The 25,709-nt window shown below is 36.3% G+C and overlaps 1 protein-coding gene across 1 annotated transcript in view; it reads left to right on the forward strand.

Annotated features, from left to right (window-relative positions):
• Nucleotides 1–9,205: 9,205 nt before the first annotated feature.
• The window catches only part of LOC121387579, a 59,214-nt gene continuing 42,710 nt past the window's right edge, over nt 9,206–25,709 (forward strand). Inside the window, exon 1 of the mRNA XM_041518740.1 lies at nt 9,206–9,372. The gene's annotated coding sequence lies outside the window, so the exon portion shown is untranslated. The remainder of the gene's footprint in view (nt 9,373–25,709) is intronic.

A 25,709-nucleotide genomic window follows, 5' to 3' on the forward strand; every position in this document is an offset into this window, starting at 1 on the left:
TTTACATGTCCAGATTCACGGGTTGGAAAATGTACAGCCAATTGGAAGAACAAACGATTCCACGGCAATGAGGCTTAATGCAGAGAAACAAGCGTGAACGGAATTTCAAGTGGACGAAGACAAACAATAAAAAAACTCAATATTGTTATTTCACGACTTGATGGCGAATTCACATGTCTTACTGACGGTGCTACCCGGGGCAGGACAGGTTCCATTGAAAATTTACGTGACACTAGACATTTTTCTAAAAGTCAGCAAAAGGCGTGAATTGAAAAAGTCTTTCATTTAGCTGTACACACATGTTTTCCGGTGGAAAAATAAATCAGACCGACAGAAAAGTACAGCGACGTTTTGCCATCGACATCAAGCCTACGTCCCTGTCACACTCGAACTGAGACAGTTCGACCCAACAAGTATAACTTGCAGGAGTATATCACTAACATAGTTAGAAAAAAAGGACGTTACACCATCGTATTCCCATCGTGGCCTGTGTCGAGTGGCAACGTTCAAACACTGTGTCACAAGCACTTCATTTGATGTGTTCGGGCAGGCGGATCAAGGCATTGGAAACACTGCATATTACTGCAGATGCAGTTCTGAAAATGAAAAGAAGGCTGGATTAAAGAATTGTTAAGAAAATGCCTAGAACTGTCAGGAATCGGCCTAAAACACTGCCCACTTCTTAAATACAAAAACTCAATACAAACACTCAAAAAGTAGAAATGTGTCAACCGTGGGCTGTATACTAGAACAAATCCAAAAACTAAGTGATCATTCTATCGCAACTTTGAAGCAAGAATACACAGTTTGCTAGCCCCACATGTCATCAAACAAAGGAAGGTCTAAAAGTCTACCGTTACAAGATGTCAACTAGTGGGAGCCCACTGACTGGAAGAATACACGCCCTCGCAGAACTGAAAAAGCTCGGGAACGGTGAAGACCGGTATCATTGCTACTAGGAAACAAAACTACTACCGGTTACAGATCCCGAAGAAGAATTATTCCGCCAAGGTTCGATACCAGCAAGGTATGACGACAACACACACCCAGTACTGCAAGAAAAACCTACAAGAAGAATGTTTACTGGACTCCGAAGTTTGTACCACCATGTCTAAAAGATCATAACTCCTGTCCCCAAGAAGAAAAAAACAACCAGTCTCTATAACCTGGATGGACGATTGCAGGTGTTTCGGGGACAATGTTTAGGACAGTGTTGACGGTTTGTGTTTGTACATAATGTGGTTCGAGGCCTCAAGTGTCCAATGTAAAACACCAGCAGAGGAAGTGGTGACATAAATGCGATACATCCAATGCTACGAGGTATGTCAAAGTGTATTTGTGGTGGAGCTATTATGGAGTCGGTGTGTACTTTAAAAGTTTGGTGTTTTGGACGGGACCATGTATTTTTGCAATTGAATAACTCCATAGTTTGTTATAATCCTTTCTTTTGTCCCATTTTTTGGCAAGCCTGTCCAAATTACACCATCCAATCATTTGGCTCATCTTTTCAGTCTTGGCCAATATACGCATTTTTTCATAGTCAATACCCAAGTTTGAGTTGACCTCACACCTTAACATTTGTTTTGTTGTTGTGGTGGTCATATTACATCAGTGATTATGTAACACCTTATAAAAAATTGAACAGCAGCCGTAATTCTGGCTCCATTTAAAATTATGAATACACGTACAAATACATTGTATTAGATACCTTGGCCTAACCAGTGTGGTGTGAATTCCAGTGGTATGTCCGCAAGAGTTGTCTTCAGGTCAGCCAGAGAAGTAAATCATAAACCACTGTCCACTATATAACAATAGAATTTAAAAAAATAGTGATAAAAAGATAGTTTTCCCAGGTGAATTCACCATGTAGTGATGATGGCCAGTCTCTGTTTTGTACGCAGCAAGTTTGTCTGAACTGGGTGATGTCAACCTAAATCTGGAAATAATTCTTTATTTTTGGAGGCAACCCATTTTTTGCCATTTATACGGCTGCTAGGAAGTCATCTCCTACCCCAACCACGTATTCATACCTTTTTTCCGGTATGTACAAATCAATACATGCGAAAGTGAGATTCTCAGTCAACCGACAACTGGGCACCATAAATGTAGGGGCAAGTCCTGTCAAAGATCCCATTTCGTAAACTATTTTCAAACTCAATAAAATTATTTTATTCAAAATAGGGGGGTGTAATTTTCAAAGCACTATCCTTCCGTGTGCGGGCAAACACGACGCTCATTGGTCAATTTACTTCTCTGAAACCAATAGGTTGAGGCTAATCTATTTCAGTGCGTTGACTAAAATAAAGAGTTGTAGGGGGCTGATTATTAATCTATTTCAGCGTGTCTCTAAAATAAAGAGTAGTGGGGTGATATTAATCTATTTCATGCGTGTCTCTAAAAATAAAGAGTAGGGTGATATTAATCTATTTCATATGCCTCGCGTAAAATAAAGAGTAGGTTGAATATAATCAGTTCAGCGTGTCTCTAAAATAAAGAGTAGGACTGGATATTAATCTATTCAGCGGGTCCCTATCTAGAAATAAGTTAAACTGATAATAATCTTATTATGTAAGTAAGTATGTAATATTACCAGTGATCTAATCTTAAGCATGTGCCATCTAAAATTATCCTTGATTTCTAACCTTTCTTCGTATATAGTGTATATAGTATGTTTTTCGTGGTATCCGTTCTAGGTATAAGTAAATAGGTTGAAAGTTAGACTATTTTACAATATTTACAGAAACACTCTGGACTCTTCCAAGGAAAACTGCGTCTGCTTCTGTGAAGTGAGTGTGACAACCCGATTGTGGTTGTGGTTTCACATAAGCGATCATCTTCCTGCTTGTAAATCTGGCATGTGGTCTTGTTGGTTGCCAAGAAAGCGCAATGTCCAACGTGAAGTCCCAGACCCGGATTTGGCGTCAAACAAGCAAACCTGCTAATGAGATGTCACAGAGAAATCACAAACCCACGTGTTTGTTATAGTGAACAATTGAAAGAACAGTGCTTGTTTAGCAATAAACCATTTAATCAGCCATTTCAAAGAAATCACTAACCCAAGTGTTTGTTATAGTGAACAATTAAAAGAACAGTGCTTGTTTAGCAATAAACCATTTAATCAGCCATTTCAAAGAAATCACTAACCAAGTGTTTGTTATAGTGAACAATTAAAAGACAACAGTGCTTGTTTTAGCAAATAACCATTTAATCACGCCATTTCAAAGAAAATCACTAACCAAGTGTTGTGTTATAAGTGAACAAATTTAAAAGAACAGTGCTTGTTTAGCAATAAACCATTTAATCAGCTATTTCAAAGAAATCACAAAACCCATAGCGGACAAATGAAAGAACGGTGTTTGTTTAACAACTAACCATTTTATCAGCTATTTTAGACAAATAAAAAATAGAACATTTGATCAATTATTTCAGTATCTCAAAATACATAATAAATGTTGTAGCAGGAAAATGAGATACCAGTACTATAGGCCTGTTCAATTGTTTACACCCTATGGGTTTTTTTTGCATGTTACGTTTAATTCCTATTCAATCCTTGTTTCCTTTTCATGTGTATGAAAACAGACCAAAACCCCGACAGGTTTTATACACAATTCATCATCTAAAATGCACGAAGTTGACTTATTTCCATTTTACAAATTCTCTCTATATTTTGAATGCAGTTTCATTCTCCTATAAATAACTACGGCTATTTGCATAACAGACGATTAAGATATGAGGCTACGTGGAGGCCATTATAGCTTGTTTCAATAAATCAAGGTTATGAGGATGTTTTGGAATGTAAAATGTGTACCAGCTTTGTCTAAACTTTTCTTTAAAGGGACATTCCCGAGTTTACTCCATTGTAAGATGTTTCCGACTAATAACATATTTCTACGATTAAACTTACATATTAAATATATTTTCTTGTTTAGAATATCAGTGTCTGTATATCCAGTGTGTTTCTGGTCATCTTAATATTTCTAAGAAGCCCAAACAGGATTTTGTCTTCAAATAATTTCGTACGTACGAAAAAACAATATTTCATCAAATAAAATGAAATTTAACCTAGTACAAATATTAGAACGATCAGAAACACGTTTAATATACAGCCACTAATATTTTATACAGAAAAATATAATCTGGTATGTATTGCCACATCGTAAAAAAAAGTCCCTGTAGTGTGTATAACATCGTTAAAAATTGCAGAGAAAAACTCGGGACATGCCTCTTTAAATATATTACGTAAACAGGGACTCATAGTTTCAATCAGTACGCATTTAGTAGTGTAAAGGACTTTTCTTAAGTTATCTTTATTTCTTAAAATCAATTAGAATTTTGTGTTATTTCAAATTCTTTTAGTCAAACTTATTTAAAGGGACATTCCTGAGTTTGCTCTGCAATGTTTAATCATGTTATTGACTAACAGAGGAAATTTTTAACGATTGTAATTATCTTTAAACTGATATCTGTCCCTGACCGAAAATATAAGTGGCTGTATATTAAACATTTCGATCGTTTAATATTTTATATAGGGTAAATTCTTTTTATCTTAAAATATCTTTTTTTTCATACGTACGAATTTATTTGAAGACAAAATTACTTTAGGCTTTCTACAAATAATTAAGACGACCAGAACAACACAATTGAATATACAGACACTGATATTCGACAACAAGAAAATGTATTTAATATGTAAGTTTAATCGTTACCAAATAATTTTCTTTAGTACGGAAAACATCTTTAACAATGCAGCAAATCGGGGAAGTCCTTCCTTTGAATTTGATTTTAAAAAAAATTATTATATCAATTTCAAAAGCTATTAAGTTAGAATCAACTTTTATCTTTCAACGTATATATTGTGGCGACCCACAAAAAACCAGATAAAACCTAATGAATATGTTAGTTAGGCAGTAACGAGTATGTACTGGATATTTAACGTATTTCATATAACCACTATGGTTTTCGACACACGTGAATATGGTCAGGGTTCCTTCTTCAAGTAAGTTAAAACAACAATTGCAACGACAGGATAGGAGGCCAATAATGTGCACATGTCCATCACATGTTCAGTTACTACAGTTTTGAATGTGTTGCATTTTTCCTTATATATTTGACCTGATCTGTTCTTTACACTTTCACTGAATGTGGCAAATATTCATACAGACCTAAATACAGTGGCAATATTCATTACAGTAATAAGTGGCAAAAATATTAAATACAGTAAGAAGTGGCAAAATATAAAATTTTACATTCCATACTTGTTTTTACATTCTTTGATTTCAATTATCTTTCGTGTTTTATCCAATTACGGTTCAAAGCTTTTCCGTCCTTTGCACATCCCACTCTGCCCTCCTATTTGGGCTTGTCTGTCCAGGACATTGGGTTAAATTCTCCCCCTTGGTTAAGTCGAGAAAGAAGCAAGGGTCTAGTGGCTCTTTACTTCCTTAACCATTGATGGATGCGGAGCCGGCCACCTGGGCTGATATTTGTCCAGCATATAGTTTCGATGGCTCCACGACACCACCGAGGCTCTGTTGTTTTCACAAATCTTATATCAGTAGGGTTATGGCGGATTTTCTTCCCGTGTTGGTGTTTGTTGTCTGTTGTTTTTGTTGTTGTTTTTAGTAAAACACTCGATTATAGTAAACTGACCATGCCTACATATATCAAGAAGCTGGTTGATTCTGTTCCTGATATTGTGTGAGTGGTTTATGTAACACTGTACATGGTCACATTGCCTTTTTCAATAAACAACTTGTACAACATAGGAGCATATTATGCGGGTTATCTAATTCGTGGTACATTTCCTGCCCTCTGATCTCCCACTAAAGAAAACTACCACTTTCTTTCTTTCTTTCCTTCCTCAACTCTTTCAGGGATCTTTCCTTTCAAGGCATATTTCCCACTTTTTCTTGCTCTCCTCACTCACTTAAAAAAAAACCCCCTTCTTATCCTCCCCTTTTTTCTCCCTCCCTTCTTTTCTAATTCCCTGTCCCTCCTCTCCTCTTTCCTCTCCCTCCCCCTTCTTTTTTTTCCCCTTCACTTTTTTTTCTTCTCCCTCCTCCCCTTACTTCCCCTTCTCCTCAATTTCACCCTCTTACCCTCCCATTGGTGTTTTTACCTCTCCTTCCTCCCTATCCCTCCTTTCCCTCTCTTTCCCTCCCCCTTTCCTTTAACCTTGTGGGATTTTAGTAGTACGTACTACATATTCCCCTCTTTCCGATTCCTTTCACAACTTTATATTTAACTCACCTTCTTTATTCCTTTTCTCCCCACATCCTCCCCCCCTCCTTTCCGCTCTCACCGTCACACTTTGTACATTCCCCTCCTTCTTTTCTTTCTTTTACTCTATTCAATCCTCCCCCTTCCCTGTCCCATTCCTCCTTCCCCTCGCAGGCTTCCCTCCCATCTTGTGATTACTTTCCTTCCCTAACCTATTCTCCCTTTCCATTTATCCGTCCCCTTTTTTATCACTCACTTTTCTTTGATTACTTTTCCTTCACGCCACTTAGGAGTGCTTGTCAGCCATTATATAGGACTTAGAACCTTTTCTCCTAACATTCTTTCTTACTTCTTACTTGCCTACCTATCCCTTCCTTTCCCTTATTATCCCGTCACCACTTGTTTTACCCTCCCCTTCTTTTCTCCTTTCAGTCCTCCCTCTCCTCCCCGTTCCCCCATTTCTCTCCAGTCCCCCTTTTTTTTTCTTCCTCCTCTTTTCTTTACTTCTCCTTCAATAAATCCTTCTTTCCCTTCTTCCTTTCCCCCCTTTTTTCTACCCTCCCATTTTTTATTTTCCTTCTCATTCCCTCCCTTCTTCCTTCCTTTCCATTCTCTCCCTTAAACACTATTTTCTTTACCTCATCTTTTTTCCTTTAGTCCCTCCATTCTGACTCCTCTTCCAGATCTCCTTTCTCTTTTTTCTTCCCTCCATTTTTGAGTCCTTCTCATTCCCATATCCCCTCCCTTGTCCTTATCTCCTTCCCCCTTGTCTTTTCCCTCTGCTTCTTTTATTCTCCTTCCCTCCCTCTTCCCTTTTCCTACTTTATATCCATTACACTTTTTTTCTTTCCACCCTACCCTCTTTTTTTTCTTAGTCAATATATTCCCCCCCTGCCTTTCTCTTCCAAGTTCCACCTTCTTCTTTTACCTCCCTTATTTCTCTTTCCTCCATCCACACCCTTCTTTCCTTTATCTCCCCTTTCCCCATTTTTTCTTCACCTATTCTTTTCTTTCCTTCTCTTCCATTACATCTCCTCCTTTCCCCTTATCTCACTCTTCCTCTTCTTTCTTTACTCACATTTCTTTTCTTTTTCCTTCCCTCTTTCTTCCCCTCATCTCCTTTCCCCATTTTCTTTCCCCTCCTTCTCCTCTCCGTCTCTTGATTCCTTTTTCCTACCACCACCCTCCCTCCATTCACCTTTTCCTCCCTTCCCCTTTTCCCCCTTCCCTTTCCCCCCCCTTTTCCCCCTTCTCCCTTTTCCCCCACTTTCCCCCTCCTCCTTTTCTCTTTTCTCCCCCCTCCTTCCCACTACTCTTTTTCATCTCTCCTCCTCTCTCTCTCTGTCTCTCTCTTCTCTCTGTCTCTCTCTCTCTCTATCATCCCCCCTCTCTCTCTCTATCATCCTTCCCCTCTCCCTCGTCCCCCCTCTCTCTCTCTCTCTCTCTCTCTCTCTTTCATCCTCCCTCTTCTCTCTCTATCATTCATTCCCTCTCTTTACCTTTCTCTCTCTCTACTCTCTTCTCTCTCTCTCTCGTTCTCATTCTCTTCTCTCTGCTCTCTCTCTCTCGGATCTCTTCTCTCTGTTTCTCTCTCTCTCCCTCTCTCCTCATCCTCTCTCTCTCTCTCTCGCTCTCTCTCTCTCTCTCTCTCTACCCTCTCGCTTACCTTTTTTTTTCTTCAACTCATGTCTAGTCTCGCTAGTAGCCCTCGTTCTCTCTCCTATCTCTCACCGCTGCTTATCTCTCTCTTCCTCTCTCTATCTCTCTCTCTCTTCTCTCTCTCTCTCTCTCATCTCTCTCTCTGCTGACTCTCTCTTCTCTCCTCTCTGGTCTTGTCTTTCTTAATGTTTCGTTTCTGTCTCTGTCCTTCTACATGTATGATTCTCCGTCTCCAATTCCCTGTATCTGATCCTTCTGTAGCTGCTTGCGTACGATTATCGCAGATTTTACACCTACAATTTTCTTATCCTAACTCAGTGCAAACAGTCTGTGAATGATGTATTAGATGGGATTTGTCCGTGCCCAGTTCGACGGGAAGTAGTTCGTGGTAAATCACGGAGGGGATGAACAGTGATTGTCCGAGTAAACGATGCCATTGGTCATTGACACGATCAGATGAAAAATTCTCGTTTCTAGTCAGTGCACCACGGCTGGTTCACCAAAGGCAGTGGTATGCGCTATTCTGTCTGCGGAATGATAGATATAAAAGATCCCTTGCTCTTAATGGAAAAATGTAGGCGTTTCATCTCTAGGATTATATGTCAAATTACCATAATTACGTCCGACATCCAATAGCCGGTGATTAATAAATGAATATGCTCTAGTGGTGTCGTTAAATAAAACAAACCTAATACCAGTTAATCACGTACTGTATGTGTACTTGCTCTGTTGCAAGAAAACATAATTCCTGAATCGTTACACTGCTTTCCTAAGTTAAAGTTTCTTTTGTTTAACAACACCACTAGGCCACATTTATTCATTAATCATCGGCTATTGCATGTCAAACATTGGGTAATTTTTACACGTAGTTTTCAGAGGAAATCCATTTTCAGCAAAATATGTTTAATTTGCACTTTCCCACAGACAGGACGGCACATACCACGGCCTTTGGTATACCTATCCTAACGTACTGTTTAAGAGAGAGAGAGAGAGAGAGAGAGAGAGAGAGAGAGAGAGAGAGAGAGAAGACCGAGTTCATTACAACCATATTTCTTTTCTGCAAAATCTGTCTTAACATTTATCTTTATTTCGACGACGTAGACCGTTAACATGTCTAAACATTAATGTATTTAGACTAAGGTCTAACTCTCTTTAAATTAATTTAACATTTAGAGATGTTTTAAAGTCACGGTAGAACTGTTTGAAAATTAAACTTCCTTGGTAAAAATCGGCCGCAATTGGCCGTATTTTGACATGTGATGCACATGTGTCGTTACACAAATATATTTTTCTTGTCCTCGTATCAAAACGACTGCGGGGGCTCTAGACTGCCCGGCGGTTTATAGAAAGCCCGGCTCTTCGTCTGTTTAGTCCGCCCCAGTTGGTTGTCGTCTGCTTATTGATTCAGCGCGCGAGAGAGACGACAGAACCGTCTACCAGCAGTGAAAACGTTGTCCAGCACCATACAGGCTCCCAACGCGAAGCAACTTTCGGGTAGGTTTTACTCAACTTAGTTCATTAGTAGTCAAGCAGAATGTTTTTATACTGTCGCAAATATGCTAAAAATAAATCTACGTCTAAACGATTTGTTTTCATAGTAGTCAACCAGAATTTGTTGATACTGTGGCATATATGCTCCAAAAAAGTCTACGCCTAAACGATTTTTTTCCATAGTAGTCAAGTAGAATCTGTAAATACTGTCGCAAATATGCTTCAAAAAAACGTCTACGTCTAAACGGTTGGGGGTTTTTTTCATAGTAGTCATACAGAATTTGTTGATACTGTCGCAAATATATGCACACAGAAATCTACGTCCAAACGAAAATGCACTTTTGTTCATAGTAGTCAAGCAGAATTTGTTAATACTGTCGCAAATATATGCACACAGAAATCTACGTCCAAACGAAAATGCATTTTTGTTCATAGTAGTCAAGCAGAATTTTTTTGATGCTGTCGCAAATATGCTACAAAAGTCTACGTCTAAACGATTTTGTTTTCATAGTAATTTTTAAGATGTTATCGACTACCAGAGACTTTTTAACGATTGTAATTACATATTAAATATATTTTTCTGCATAAAATATTTTGTGGCTGTATATTCAACGTGTTTCTGATCGTTGTAATATTTGTATTAGGTTAAATTTCATTTTATTTCGTAAAATATTGGGGGCTTTATATGTAGGAAATTATTTGAAGACAAAACCTAGTTTGGGCTTCTTACAAGTATTAATACGACCAGAAACACATTGAACATACAGACACTGATATTCTAAACAAAAAATATATATTTAATATGTAATTTTAATCGTAGAAATATTTTATTAGTCGGAAACATCTTACAGTGCAACAAACTCGGGAATGTCCCTTTAATGCGTTCGCGTGATTAGTAGTCATGTTCCGTTCATTAATGCGTTCGCGTGATTAGTAGTAATGCTGCGTTTGTTAAAGCGCTCTCGTGATTAGTAGTCATGCTGCGTTTGTTAAAGCGTTCGCGTGATTAGTAGTCATGTTGAGTTTGTTAATGCGTTCGCGTGATTAGTAGTCATGGTGAGTTTGTTAATGGGTTCGCGTGATTAGTAGTCATGGTGCGTTTGTTAATGCGTTTGCGTGATTAGTAGTCATGTTGCGTCTGTTAATACTTTCGCGTGATTAGTAGTCATGTTGCGTTTGTGAATCCGTTCGCATGATTAGTAGTCATGGTGCGTTTGTTAAAGCGCTCGCGTGATTAGTAGTTATGGTGCGTTTGTTAATGCGTTTGCGTAATTAGTAGTCATGTTGCGTCTGCTAATGCGTTCGCGTGATTAGTAGTCATGTTGCGTCTGTTAATGCGTTCGCGTGATTAGTAGTCATGTCTGTTAATGCGTTCGCGTGATTAGTAGTCATGTTGTGTCTGTTAATGCGTTCGCGTGATTAGTAGTCATGTTGCGTCTGTTAATGCGTTCGCGTGATTAGTAGTCATGTTGTGTTTGTCAATGCGTTCGCGTGATTAGTAGTCATGGTGCGTTTGTTAATGCGTTCGCGTGATTAGTAGTCATGTTACGTTTGTTAATGCGTTCGCGTGATTAGTAGTCATGTTGAGGTTGTTAATGCGCTCTCGTAAGAAACAGTATGCTATTATTCCCCCAAAATACACGTCCGCATCTGTTTGTTTCATTAACATTGTTTTGCTTGCTTTGATCTCCCAGGTAGGTTAGAATGGACTTAAATTAGTCATACTACATTTGTTAATAGTCACGTGATTAATGGTAAACATACCTGAAAAATCGAAGTCGAGACAAGAATGTATGTAGAAAAGAAATGTATTTCTTGTAAAACATCTATATGTTAATTCCACTGTTGTGCTCACCCTTCCGCGAACACCTGATATCATCACTGTTATGACAGTGGTTCATGAGTGCATGTCATCACAGCTGTAGTTATTCCAGTGAGCTCTGTCCTGTGTAAGTTTAGATTCAGTAAATTAGTCTGAGAAAGAAAGAAAGAAATGTTTTATTTAACGACGCACTCAATACATTTTATTTACGGTTATATGGCGTCAGACATATGGTTAAGGACCACACAGATTTTGAGAGGAAACCCGCTTTCGCTACTACATGGGCTACTCTTTTCGATTAGCAGCAAGGGATCTTTTATTTGCGCTTCCCACAGGCAGGATAGCACAAACCATGGCCTTTGTTGAACCAGTTATGGATCACTGGTCAGTGCAAGTGGTTTACACCTACCCACTGAGCCTTTAAAATCCCATGCCTCGACTGGGATCCGAACCCAGTACCTACCAGCTTGTAGACCGATGGCCTAACCACGACGCCACCGAGGCCGGTACTAGTCTGAGAATGGCAGTCCTCTTTGTAGTGGTGCAGGAAGGATGTATTGTTCAGTAAAGGATACCTTCAGGAGTGGCAGTCCTCTCATAGACAAGGCACGAAATAGATTCATGGAAACAACCACCATTTTGCCAAATGTCCATAGGACTCTGTATTGTGCAGACATACGGTCGATCATGAATAACGGTTTTCTCGTTTGTTTTGTTTTGAGATATTTTATTGATCAAAAAAGAATCAAAAGGATTGCACAATATAAGTGCTCTCCTAAACAAGATGGACATCAGCCAATATTCATAATCATATATATCTAAAGCATAATAATTAACAATATTCATAATCATATATATCTAAAGCATAATAACAATGTCCAATGGCATAAAATATTTAACATAATTAAAAAAATTTAATATATATAGTAATAAAATGTAGAGAGTAGATAGAATAAAAATGGAATAGTCGAGAAAAAATATGATAGTAATGATCCTATTGTTGGAGCTAACCTTATATGGGGCAGTAAGATCAGAATAATAAGTTAGTTCAACTCGAATCTCTTACTTTCAGCTATATATTTATGTACTGCGTTAAAAAATTAAATTGTTTTCTTCAATTGGTAGGTTTATTGACCCGGATAGTAGTTGATCAATGTCTAAGATATCAAGGTAATTCCGTAACGATGCAAATAAATCATATCTTTGTCTGATGAACAGAGGGCAGACATAAAAATAATGAAAATTATCTTCACAGTTATCTCCACATGCACAGCTTGGGCTATCAGAAAGATGGCTTAAAAATAAATGATAGTTTCAAGGGACATTCCTGAGTTTGCTGCAATTTTAAAGATGTTATCGACTAACAGAGACTTCTTAACGATTGTTATTACATATCAAATATATTGTTCTGCATAAAATAGTAATGGATGTATATTAAACGTGTTTCTGATCGTTCTAATATGTGTATTAGGTTAAATTTCATTTTATTTCCTAAAATATTTTTTTTCGTACGTACGAAATTATTTGAAGGCAAAATCCAGTTTGGGCTTCTTACAAATATTAAGAACACCAGAAACAAATTGAATATACAGACACTGATATTCTAAACAAGAACATATATTTAATATGTAAGTTTAATCGTAGAAATATTTTATTAGTCGGAAACATCATACAATGCAGCAAACTCAGGAATGTCCCTTTAAGTTGCTAACATAGTTACGAAGCTGACAATGGATAATGTTACATTTGCGATTTCTATAAAGATAGAGAGTAGATGAAGGATTGGGATTTCCCTTTTTTATTAATTTTTTTATAGGTACGCAGACACTGTTTTCTCGTTCTGATTTAGAAATATTAATTTGTGTTATGTCTGGTAAATATGTTTTATTGGTGGTGTTTTTTGTTTGTTTATTTGTGGTGGTTTTTTGGGGGGGTTTGGGGGTTGGGTTTTTTTTGTTTTTTATTTTTTTATTTTGTTTTATTGTTGTTTTGTTTTTTTACTTCCAACACTCAGGTGGATTATCGTCAACTTTGTTGATTAGTTGTGTCATTTGTTAATAGTCACGTGATAAATAGCAAATATACCCCACAAAACATGTACGTCTAAAACAATAACGCACTTTTTAAAATATATTTTAATTTCACTTTTAGAAATATGATTTTGTACGAGAAATATCGTTTATAAGTTATTATTAAAGTTACTTGTTTTTTTTTAGAATGAATGAATGAATGTTTAACGACACCCCAGCACGAAAAATACATCGGCTATTGGGTGTCAAACTATGGTAATGCAAATAAATAAAGTGATGATCAACATCAATATAAAAATTCAAGACTTAAACAAAAACAGTGCAAAACCACAAATATCACAGAATTTTAAGGATACTGAATTTTACTCAAAACTTCAATTTTGTGCTGTATTGGCCATTCTCAAAGAAAATGTTACACCCCTGCGCCACGGTGAGGTTACAGCACACGCAGGGATTGTTTTTTAGTTGCTTTGAACCCTCCGATAGGTTATGGTTAAGTTACATTAGAAAACATAATATTGCATTTGTTTTTAAAGTTTGTTTTGTTTAACGACACCACTAGACCACATTGATTTATTCATCATCGTCTATTGGATGTCAAACATTTGGTAATTTTGACATTATAGTCTTAGATAGGAAACCCGCTACATTTTTCCATTAGTAGCAAGGGATCTTGTATATATACACCATCCCACAAAAGGACAGCACATACCACGGCCTTTAATATACCAGTCGTGGTGCACTGGCTGGAACGAGAAATAGCCCAATCGTCCCACTCACACCAACCGCGCATCAAGCGAACGCTTTACCACTGGGCTACGTCCCGCCCCACCATTCGTTTATTGTCACATGATAAATATTTAGTATCGATTTAAACAAATACACCCACTAAACCTGGCCGGAGTACACCCATTTTACACAAAAAGCACAACTTTTGCATGGGCCGGAATTACCATAAAAACAGTACTAGCAGTCAATGTAAACATGTTACACATGTCTGCAAACTACATGCTCTCCCTTGTCAACCTCAGTCTAATGGTTGTCACTACAAAGCTGTCTGCCATGAAATAATCACAGTCAAACAGCAGACTACTTGCGCGTACATATTTCCGGTCTGCCAGACGGAGACCTATCATAATACCCTTTCCTAGTTGCGACATAATAATGTGTATCCCTGTGATTGTCAAAACTAGAACATGATTTTATGTGAAACCAGAAATGGTACGTATCTAAGAAATTATGGTCAGCGAACCTCATTTCCACTTTTAAGCGTGTTCTTTTTCGTCCTATATGGTAACTTGGGCTCATTGTAATTATGTTTAGGGTGTATACCACCAAATCAAATCTTTACATGACAATAGTAACATATGTGGCTAAAACTCCTACCTGCAGCGTATCAATCGACATATACACCACGGATATAAATACGATCACCGCTTACCCTAAAAGTGAATCAGAAAATAATTTGGGGGTAAGCTGCTCATTTCAGAGATAATGGGTAGCGTCTATGACTACCCTAGTTTCTATCTGGGTACTTCTTTGACAGGTTCCTAATACGTTTCAAGCACAAGGCTACTTGGCACAGTACCTTGTATGGCTCATTTTCCGTATAACCAGATGTTTTTACAATACCCATAGTTTCGCACAAAATTTGAGTACTTTTTCACAGGTAACCCATACAAGCACAAGGCTACTTGGCACAGTGGTACTAGATGAAATAAAATTGCATACATGTTTTATTTTTTTTTGCCCAGTGGAAAATAATTTGTTTTCACAACAAACACATTCACATTAATCACCAATCACAGGACTTGTGGTATCAACTGCTCTATCAAAATTTCGGTGCACATCGAATTTTGACCCAGCCAGAAGATATTTGATTTAGTACTACTACCTATTTATTATTTGCTTTTAGTATTATAAATTTACCTTTTATATTTTAATGTTAACTTTGCCTTCGATATTTTAAAATTGACTTCTGCATTATAAGTTTGCCGTATATTTTTTGTATTTGCGTTTCCTTCTTTATATTTCCATTTTAATTCGAAAGTGTTTTTTTAATTTGCTTCTTTATATATATATATATATATATATATATATATATATATATATAGGTTATTACCAGAGTGTTTTTCGGTATCGTCAATATCATATATTAGGAATAAAAATTGTATTATGCGAGCCTCTTCCGATTGCACAGAAAATAAGATATTAATGATAAATATATATTATATATATATATATATATATATATATAATATATATATATATATATATATATATATATATATATATATAATATATATATATATATATATATATATATATATATATATATATTTCAGAATATACCTCGTGCATAAGCGTACGAAATTGTACCCCTAGTCCTGGAGCAAAACCTCAAATTCGGGAAAATAATGTTGCAAATATTCCGTCAAAATGTGCTCAAGTTCAAGTTCTTTTATTGCTTTAAGTTGTTCAACTTATCAGCATTATAACAATGAACAAACATTAATATATACAATAGTGCGGAACAATGGTGGAGAGTGACTTACATATATACATATATACACACACATACCCACACACACACACACACACGCAGACACAAATACACACCCAAACACACAAACACACATATATAATAGAAAAAACAAAACAGAATAAAGATAAGTTATTTTACAGGTTATCCTCAGCGGCTAGGGTAATGATAAAATGAGAACATATTAGTTTATTTCCAGTAATAGTTGATCCCTAGTTCTGTTTGCTTGTAATAAATATTTTCCTAGGTTGTTTATCTCTTTATTGTTTCCGGTTGATAAGAGTTGTATTAATTTCAAAGTACTGGGATGCTTAAAGTAGTATTTTTTAATGAATTTCTTTCTTAAAGTTTCGTATCTTGGACATTGAAGGATAAAATGAAATTCGTCCTCAATCTCATTACAGTTACATAAAGTACATATTCTTTGTGCCCTTTCGATATTTTTATACCTACCAGACTCAATATTTAATTTATGTGCACAAATTCTCATTTTTGTTATTTGTCTTAAATTGCGAGATTCTATTGGTTTTGTAAGGTAGGTTTGTAAAGTAAATCCATTTAATAATAAGTGCTGATATAGCAATCCCTTTGGCGATGTCCTTATTGTACTATAGGCATTTTGCTTAAAAACATCATATACTCGTTCTTTTATTATGACATAAAAACTAGAATTGATATTGGTCGAGTCCCACATATAACTTAGCCCAAGCGTATCTAGTTCTTGTTTAATGTTCGTTAACCAGGTATCTCCGTACTGATACATTTCCTCATATATAGCTTTTAAGATACAGTTACTGGTACTACTAAGCTTTATCCAATATTTAAAAATTCTAAGTTTTCTGATAATTGCTAAAGGATATCGCCCTAATTCGTTATAAACAAAATAATTGCATGTTCTTTTATGCACACCCAATACTTTTTTACAAAATTGTATATGTACTTTCTCAATATCGTGAGCTGAGTGAAAACCCCAGACTTCAGATCCGTAACTAAGAACGCTATTGACATAAGTATCAAACACGGCTAACATTGTTTCAATATTAAAGAAATTCTTACTACAGATATTTGTTATCCAATATTGGGCTTTGAGTCCTTGTTCAGCAAGTCTTTTTTGTGTACTATTAAATTTGCCATTGAAACGAAGTAATAATCCAAGGTAATTAAATTCATCTACAACTTCTAATTGGTGGCCATTATATGACCATTTCTCGTTCTTTCTTACTTTTCCCCCATTTCTAAAGACAACTATTTTTGTTTTATTTGTATTGACGGTAAGATCCCATTTTTGGGTGTAATTTGCAAGTGAATTTAACATTGATTGTAATCCGCCTGGAGTTTCGGAGAAAAGTACCATATCATCAGCGTACATTATTAAGAATATATTTAACGTTTGTATTTCAACATATGGACAACTGTCTGATAAAAATTGCATTTCACAATCATTAACGTACATGGAAAATAATATTGGTGATAGTACTTCTCCCTGTAATAGACCGTTTCTACATACGAAATAATCAGAAACTACGTCATTATATTTTACACAGCACTTAACATTATCATATAAAGATCTTATAAGAGATAACAATTTTCCTCCTATGCCCTGTTGAATTAATTTATACCACAAATTTTGTCTGTTTACAAAATCAAAAGCCTTTTTGTAGTCTACAAAACAGCAATATAATCGCTTCCTATTTTTCAGAGTTCTGTTTATTAAAGATTGTAATACAAAAATAGCGTCAATGGTCGACATCTGCTTTCTAAAACCAAACTGAGCATCGGTAATGACATTGTTTTGTTCATCAAAATTTAGGAGCCTTTCATTTAATATAGAGGTAAATAATTTTCCTAAGCAGCTCACTAACGTGATCCCTCTATAATTGTCCGGGTCGTTCTTATCACCTTTCTTAAAAACAGGAACGATAGATCCCACAGCCCAGTTTTGGGGAAAATAACCCGAGTTAAAAATACCATTGAACAGTAGAAGCAGGCATGGCATTAAAACGTCTATACAATTAATAAAGTATTCATTTAAAACATTGTCATAACCGCATGCTTTATTTTTCTTCAGCTTGTGTATTGCAATAGTTATTTCTTTCTCTGTTATTTCGCTATCCAGCACATTGCAATTTAGGTCGTAGGTAGTTTTATCAAAATTAGATAAAAAATAATCCACCTCATTGTTAATAGTTGGTTCATACGAAGCAAGGTTACCAAAGTGCGTTAAAAAATCAGTATTACCTAAATCAGTTTTAACCTTTTGCTTACGTTTTTGAAAATGTTTGTAGAATGTTTTAGGGTTATGCTTTCGTAGATAATTAAGCATATTACCTTGTTGACATTTATATTTTCGTTTAAGTTTATATTGCAATGTCTTGTATAGTTTCTTCGCACGAACAAGTTCAATTCGATTAATAGAAGTTCTATTTGCATTAAACGTTTGTATAGCCTTCTTATAATCAAGATAGCATTTCTTGCACGTCTCGTTAAACCAGGGTTTGTCATCGGGTATAACGATGGCTTTCGCATTTTTCTTTGAATTTGACTTGTACTCTGTTACAGAACAATAAGGTAAAATTATTTCATTAAGTTTTTGTACAAATGTGTCTACACATTCATTTACGTTTTTCTGTCTTTTATCATTTATAGTACAAGTATTTAGTAACATATCAATGTTTTCAGCGATTTCGCCACTGATTATAAAATTGTTTTCATCATTCCATTTTATACTGGTGTGTGTTTGAATTTTGTTAATCTCGGTGATCGAATTTTTAACTAAATGAGCTATTTTAAAACTAACAGGAGAATGATCTGAGAAACAATTAAATATTCCGGATTGGAAATTTTTGATGTGTCTGAAAAAAGATTCACCAACAAGTAAATAATCTATGAGGCTTGTGCCATTTGTGTTATAAAATGTAATACTACCATTCTTATCTCCTTCAAGCCTACCATTCACAATCCGTAAACCGCTGTTTTTACAAATAGATAACAGTTTTCTACCAAAATGGTTGACAGTTTTATCTTCACTGAAGCGTGTTGCGATATCATTATTATCAGGTAAGTATTCGAATATATTTCCTAATATTGAAATTGAACAATCCGGTAGTATATCATTGCTAATGTAGTCCAGATCAGTGCCAGTTCTGCTATTGAAGTCTCCAATTACGATAACATCTCCTAACTCAGAATATATCCCTATCTGGGCTTCAAGGGTTATGAATAAGTCAGTATCATTATGATCATAGTAAGTACTGTTGACAGGTGGTATATAGCAAGCGAATAAATAAACGTCTTTCTCTCTTGATCTACTAAAACAACTAGTATTACATTTGATTTTTAGAACAACAATGCTATCACACCCTTTCTCAACTAACGTACAACATTCTTTCAAACATTCTTTGATAAATATCACTATCCCTCCCCCTTTTCCCTGTTTTCGTGGTACATCATAAGTAATATAGTTAGGTAAGGAAAGTTCACCGGCTTCTGTCCAACATTCGTACAGACAAATAATATCATAATTAATTATTATTTCTAAAAACTGTGAGTCTTTTAATTTGTCTTCCAGTGATCTGCAAACGTTCCACGAAAGTACAGACAAGTCACCCTCCGCGCACCCCTAGTCGGTCTTGTTTACGTCATGTCTCAGTTCTGATTCGGTGGTATTCTCCGCGGTTGGTGTTGACGAAGCACGCTGTCGTTTTGGTGTCGGTCTTCTGCCGTCGTCGCGAACTCTGCTTTGTTGTGGTTGTTCAATCTGTCGACTTTGATTTGTCTGTCGCGGCTCACTCGTGCTGCCTTGCACAACGTCTCTGTATAACCTGAGACCTTTTTACCATGTTTATTTCCATCATTCTACCTCCCTCAAAGTTAGTTGTAATCCATGTAAAAATGCCTAGTGATTCGTTTGCAACCCTATATAGCTATTTAGTAGTAATGCTAATATGATTGAATATTGTTATGCAGATTCGGGCATTTTCGTTTAATTCAGGCTCCCCTCCCCCACCGCTATAAAAATTGGAGCCCGTACGCCTATGGTCATAAATGATTAATTGGTAGTAATGTGTCTGTTTATGCAGGAGTCCAATAATCTCCTCCCACCTTCTGTTTTAAGGCAAGTCATTAAATTTGCAGTGGTATAAGATCAAGAATCTTCTTTGTTAATATTACATTATATTAATACGCCCACCCCCTTGTTAAAATCTTATATCTTCACCCGCGTTGCTTTAATTACAGGCGCGTATGCAGGGGGTGTTTCGGGGTCTATACTCCTCCCTGCTCGATCAGATTTTGTTCCTTTTAAAATATATATTTCCCTTGGGACCCACCCCTATAAACTCCTGCTGCCAGTCTAGACCCCCTACCCTGCTAAACGCCCTGGACATGCGCCTGAATTAGTCATCATAATCTACCAATACACAATGGTTGTGGACAGACATCTCAGATAGCTACGGTGTGTGCTCAAGACAGCGTGCTTGGACCTTAATTGGATATAAGCACGAAAATAAGTTGAAATGAAAAATGAAATGTAGACTAAATTATGCTCCGTCTCTGGTTTTCATTAATAATTTCAGCTTCGCTTAAAAAATAAAGGAAAATAGTTTTGGAAAATAGCACAAATGCTGTGTACCAGTCATAGCAAGTTACGGGTCAGTATCAAATTTTACCTTACTTTTTTAATATTTGAACGAAAAATCAGTGACGGTGATAGGTAATAAAAAGTAGGTTACAGACTTCAATAAAGCCCATTTCAGACTGCATGTACATGCTTCTTTTACTCCGCTTGTTTGGTTACCGGTAGAAAGCGTAGGCGCTTACATTAAATAAATCCACGATAGAGTGACTTTTTAAAAACTTTTTGGTTTTTTTAACTAAGCAGGACACATGCATAAAACTGCATGGTGCACGTGAAACTCCTTTTTTCATGTTTACACTATTTATGTTTGATTAGAGTTGGGAGGGTGTAACTGTCTTTGCAATCTGGCTTCGGATAACCATGTCACCAAAACGTAATTGTTTTCGAGCCATACCATGTTTGAATTATAGCGTATCCATGAGACAAGTAGCGAGATGCTTGCAAGTGAGTCATTACGTCTTCCACTAAAGGGACAGAACCTATGTTTCAAGCCGTGAAAATTAACATTAAGTTTAGTTAATCTACAAACCTGTAACACTTTAATTTTGGTTAAAGTTACAATTGAGTGAAACATGAGTCTGTGACTTTAAAATGGTGAAATACCCTCTAAAAACAGACTAAAACGCGACTCCATAACTGTTACTTATCAGACGCACGTGCGTTTTGAAAAATATGAGAAATGCATTTTGTGATATTAAAAACACCAGGATGACCAAACACAATTCGAATGTACGGAAATTGATCATCTAAACAATAAAATCTAAATAAAGTATGATTTAAGTTATCAAAAACGGTTATAATAGTAAAAAAATATGCGTTAGTGATTAAAAACTAGGGTATGTCCCTTTAACGGCAAGACTGACTCATATAAACACACACATATATGTACACGCGCAAAACATGCGCGCGCACGCACACACACACACACACACACACACACACACACACACACGCGCGCATTTCTGTTTTTATCTCTGAATATTATTATTATAAAAGTTTGTTTTATTTATCTACACTACTAGAGCAGATTGGTTAATTAATCATCGGCTATTGGATGTCAAACATTTGGTAATTCTGACACGTAGTCAGAGAAAACCCGTTACATTTTTCCTAATGCTGCAAAGGATTTTTTATATGCACCATCCCACAGACATGATAGCACATACCACGGCCTTGGATATACCAGTCGTGGTGCACTACCTGAAACGAGAGATAACCCAATGGTCGATTGATCCCAAACCGACCGCGCATCAAGCCAGCGCTTTACCACTGGGCTACGTTTTCTCCAACTGGATATCATTATTATAGCCTAAAGGTCGTTAACACTTCGGTAAGGATGTTGACGATCGTTCAACTTTGCACAACGCCATGGTCGTGGGAGTAATCCGGTGTTAATTTTATCTCGGGGACAGATTGTAAGGAAAGAGGATGAATAAATATTTAAATGGAAAGTGGATTAAAGAACGCACACGTGCACTCACGGTCGTATCTAATGAAGGGGGGTCGTGCTTTTTATAAACTATAATTATTTTATTGTCAAGCAGGAACGAATTTTGCTTCAGCTAATTTTCTGATTTATAAAGTATTTTCGTGGTTTGCTTGAAGGGACATTCCTGAGTTTGCTGCCATTTTTAAGATGTTATCGACTAACAGAGTCTTTTTGATGACTGTAATTACATATCAAATATATTTTTCTGCCTATAATATTAGTGGCTATATATTAAACGTGTATCTGATCGTTCTAATATTTGTACTAGGTTAAATTTCATTTTATTTCCTAAGAAAGATTTTTTCGTACGTACGAAATTATTTGAAGACAAAATGCAGTTTGGGCTTCTTACAAATATTAAGACGACCAGAAACACATTGAATATACAGAAACTGATATTCCAAACAAGAAAATACATTTAATATGCAAGTTTAATCGTAGAACTATTTTATTAGTTGGAAACATCTTACAATGCAGCAAACTCAGGAATGTCCCTTTAAGAGAAACATCTTACAATGTAGCAAAGTCGGGAATGTCCCTTTAATGTGACAGACCCTAGTGTTTAAACACTAAGCCATATGTTTCACTATTAGAGCTGTTTTAGATAACTGAAATTATACGTTTCTCATATTTATTGTTTTGATAACCCATTTCCTTACATCCGAAGTGTTTCTGATCATCCTGGTGTTTTTAATATCACAAAATATTTAAATGTTTTCTTCATATTTTAAAAAACGAACGTGCGTCTAGGAAGCAACGGTTGTGGTTATTTCACAGTTTGAACATCAAAGACACTTGTTGCACTCTATTGTAACTTTATCCAAATGTGTTACAGGATTGTAGATTAACTGTTTTTACGGTTTGAAACTAGGGTTAAAACTAGGAATATATATATATATTCCCACTGCCCCCTTTCCTTCTACTCCTTTGAATTTCATCTCATTTCTTCCCAATCTGGCAAATCTTCCGATCTTTCAACTTCTTTCGCTGTCCACCTCCACATCCCAGTCCTTGTCTGTCCAACCGCGACAGATGCTTATCTCTTGTGGCTATTTTTGCCACACACCTGTCATTTCCATCAGCTTTTAACTGTGGGCTTACTCTGACCACTTCGGAGAGTGTCCAGTAGTTACTTCTACTATGCTCCCCTACTACCGGTGGTCGTTAGTTAGTGCAGTGGGACAGACCAGCTTTATTAGAGAAATACACAGAGACTGCACCCGTGGAGGAAGTTGAGACAGGTAGGCGATGGTGTGGATAGCTCAGAAGAGAGAGTTGGAGGAAACTGACAACAAGTGTTGAAACAGATTGAAATCATACAAGAAATTGAAAAGGTTTATTTTATATTAAAGAGACATTCCTGAGTTTGCTGCATTGTAATATGTTTTCGACTAATAAAATAATTTTACGATTAAACTTACATATTAAATATATTTTCTTGTTTCGAATATCAGTGTCTGTATATTCAATGTGTTTTTGGTCGTCTTAATATTTGCAAGAAGCCCAAACTTCTTTGTTGCCTCCCCAAAACAATATTAAGATGATAAATAAAATGCTTAGCGTTCTTTGCTTGAAATATTCTTCACAACCGTACTGACATTCAGACGCGCACTTGTTTATAGAAACTGAAGAAAAAGGTTTCTGGAGTCTGTATTGGTGCGTTATAAGAGTGGCAGTCCTCCTACATTCGAACTGGGAACCATATATATCCGTTCTACGTAGACTCAAGTGTCGAAATAACCACGTGGGATACGTAATAGGCATTATTTCAAATGCGCTGAGATGCCATTAGCTAGATACTGGTATTTCTTTCCTTTGCCTAGGTTCGAACTGGGAACCATACATCTTAGTCAAGATATGCTTCTCTATTAACAGAAAGACAGCTAGCTAACCGAGATTCATTGTCGATTTGACTTCTTTTTTCTTTCTTTTTCTTTTTCTTCTTTTTTTTGGGGGGGGTGGGGTGGGGTGGGGTGGGGGGGCACAGGAGGTTGTGGGTATTTTTTTTTACCCCACCCCTAATTTGTTTTTTTGCTAGGTACGGCCCTGGTTCTGGTTCAGATAGGGGACATTCAACAACAGCTTTGTTTAAATATAATTGACTGGCTCCATAATCGTCACCCGCAGCATGTCACGAAATACCGGTTGACATTTTGGCGCCAAATGTACAGGCTTTGTTGCACATGGATTGAAATTTCACGTACGTCAGGAATTAGAATGAAGTACCGCTCTTGGGTAACGTAAACTATCGGCCTTAGAGCTGGCAGGTACTAGGTTCGAATCTCAGTAATAGTTTCCACTCAGATCGAGTTTTAAATATTAAAATTACATAGGCAATTAAAAACAAATTTACCCATCACAGTTGGTAGTAGACTATGGTACATTAAAGGGACATTCCCGAGTTTGCTGCATAGTAAGATTTTTCCGACTAATAAAATATTTCTATGATTAAACTTACATATTAAATATATTTTCTTGTTTAGAATATCAGTGTCTGTATAATTCAATGTGTTTCTGGTCTTATTATTTATAAGAAGCCCAAACTTTATTTCGTATGTACAAAAAAAATCTTTTTTAGGAAATAAAATGAAATTTAACCTAGTACAATTATTAGAACGATCACAAGCACGTTTAATATATAGCCACTGATATTTTATGTAGAAAAATATATTTGATATGTAATTACAGTCGTCAAAAAGTCTCTGTTAGTCGATAAAATCTTAAAAAGTGCAGCAAACTCGGGAATGTCCCTTTAAAACGTTTGTTTTGTTCATCGACACCACTAGAACACATTGTGGGATCGCATTCCATTTAAGTGATTTGATTAATGTTTTTTATTAGTAAGCCGAGCATGACGTAGCCCAGTGGTAAAGCGTTCGCTTGATGCGTTCTCGGTATCCCCGTCGGTAGGCCCATTGGGCTATTTCTCGTTCCAGCCAGTGCACCACGACTGCAATCTAATTAAAATTGGCTCCACTGGTTAATTACTATTACCTGTGGATCTAACAGCACCCCGTTGGAGTTCATGTCCAGTTGACCTTTCATTGCAAAATCATGCCAGTGATTTGAAAAGAATTTGAAAACATTCGGCATTATGCCGAGGGTATACGAAATGATTCGGGTGAATTACGAAGTATGCCGAAAACTAATTTCAATATAAAATTTTATATACAATTCCTTTCAAGATGAAAAAATGGTATAGCCATAAAATCTGTTTATGCTAGTTTACAATTATTACTGCACTTTTCCCCCTGTTTTTAATGTTGAAATAGACCAACAAGTTCGCCTATTGCATAAATAGTTTCGCCCGATATTTTTAGAATTTGTATGCTCACGAATAACGCTATAAAAGGCAAAGTGTAATTGGTCGATATTTAAATTGTTATTTATAGATGAAAAGTCACCTGGACATGGGAGTCCACGCAATGCTGTTAGATCTACTGGTAGACCAGTAGAGCTAATTTTAATCAGATTGACCACGACTGGTACATCAAAAGCCGTGGTATGTGTTAACCTGTCTTTGGGATGGTGCATATAAAATATCTCTTGCTACTGATGGAAAAATTTAACGGTTTTCCTCTTTAAGACTGTCAAAATTAGCAAATGTATGACATCGAATAATCGATGATTAATAAATCAATGTGCTCTAGTGATGTCGTTAAACAAAACAAACGTCTTCTTCTTGCTGGACTTGAGGATAAAATTGTTGAGTATAAGATACTTACTAATAACAGTCACCGGTAGCAGGGAAAATACTATACCACACTCAAGTGTTTGCTTATTGACTGTTAAAACAGTTATGTTTGACATCCAACAGCCGA

The sequence above is a fragment of the Gigantopelta aegis genome, chromosome 13, assembly GCF_016097555.1.
Source record: "Gigantopelta aegis isolate Gae_Host chromosome 13, Gae_host_genome, whole genome shotgun sequence".
NCBI classification, from domain to species: domain Eukaryota; kingdom Metazoa; phylum Mollusca; class Gastropoda; order Neomphalida; family Peltospiridae; genus Gigantopelta; species Gigantopelta aegis.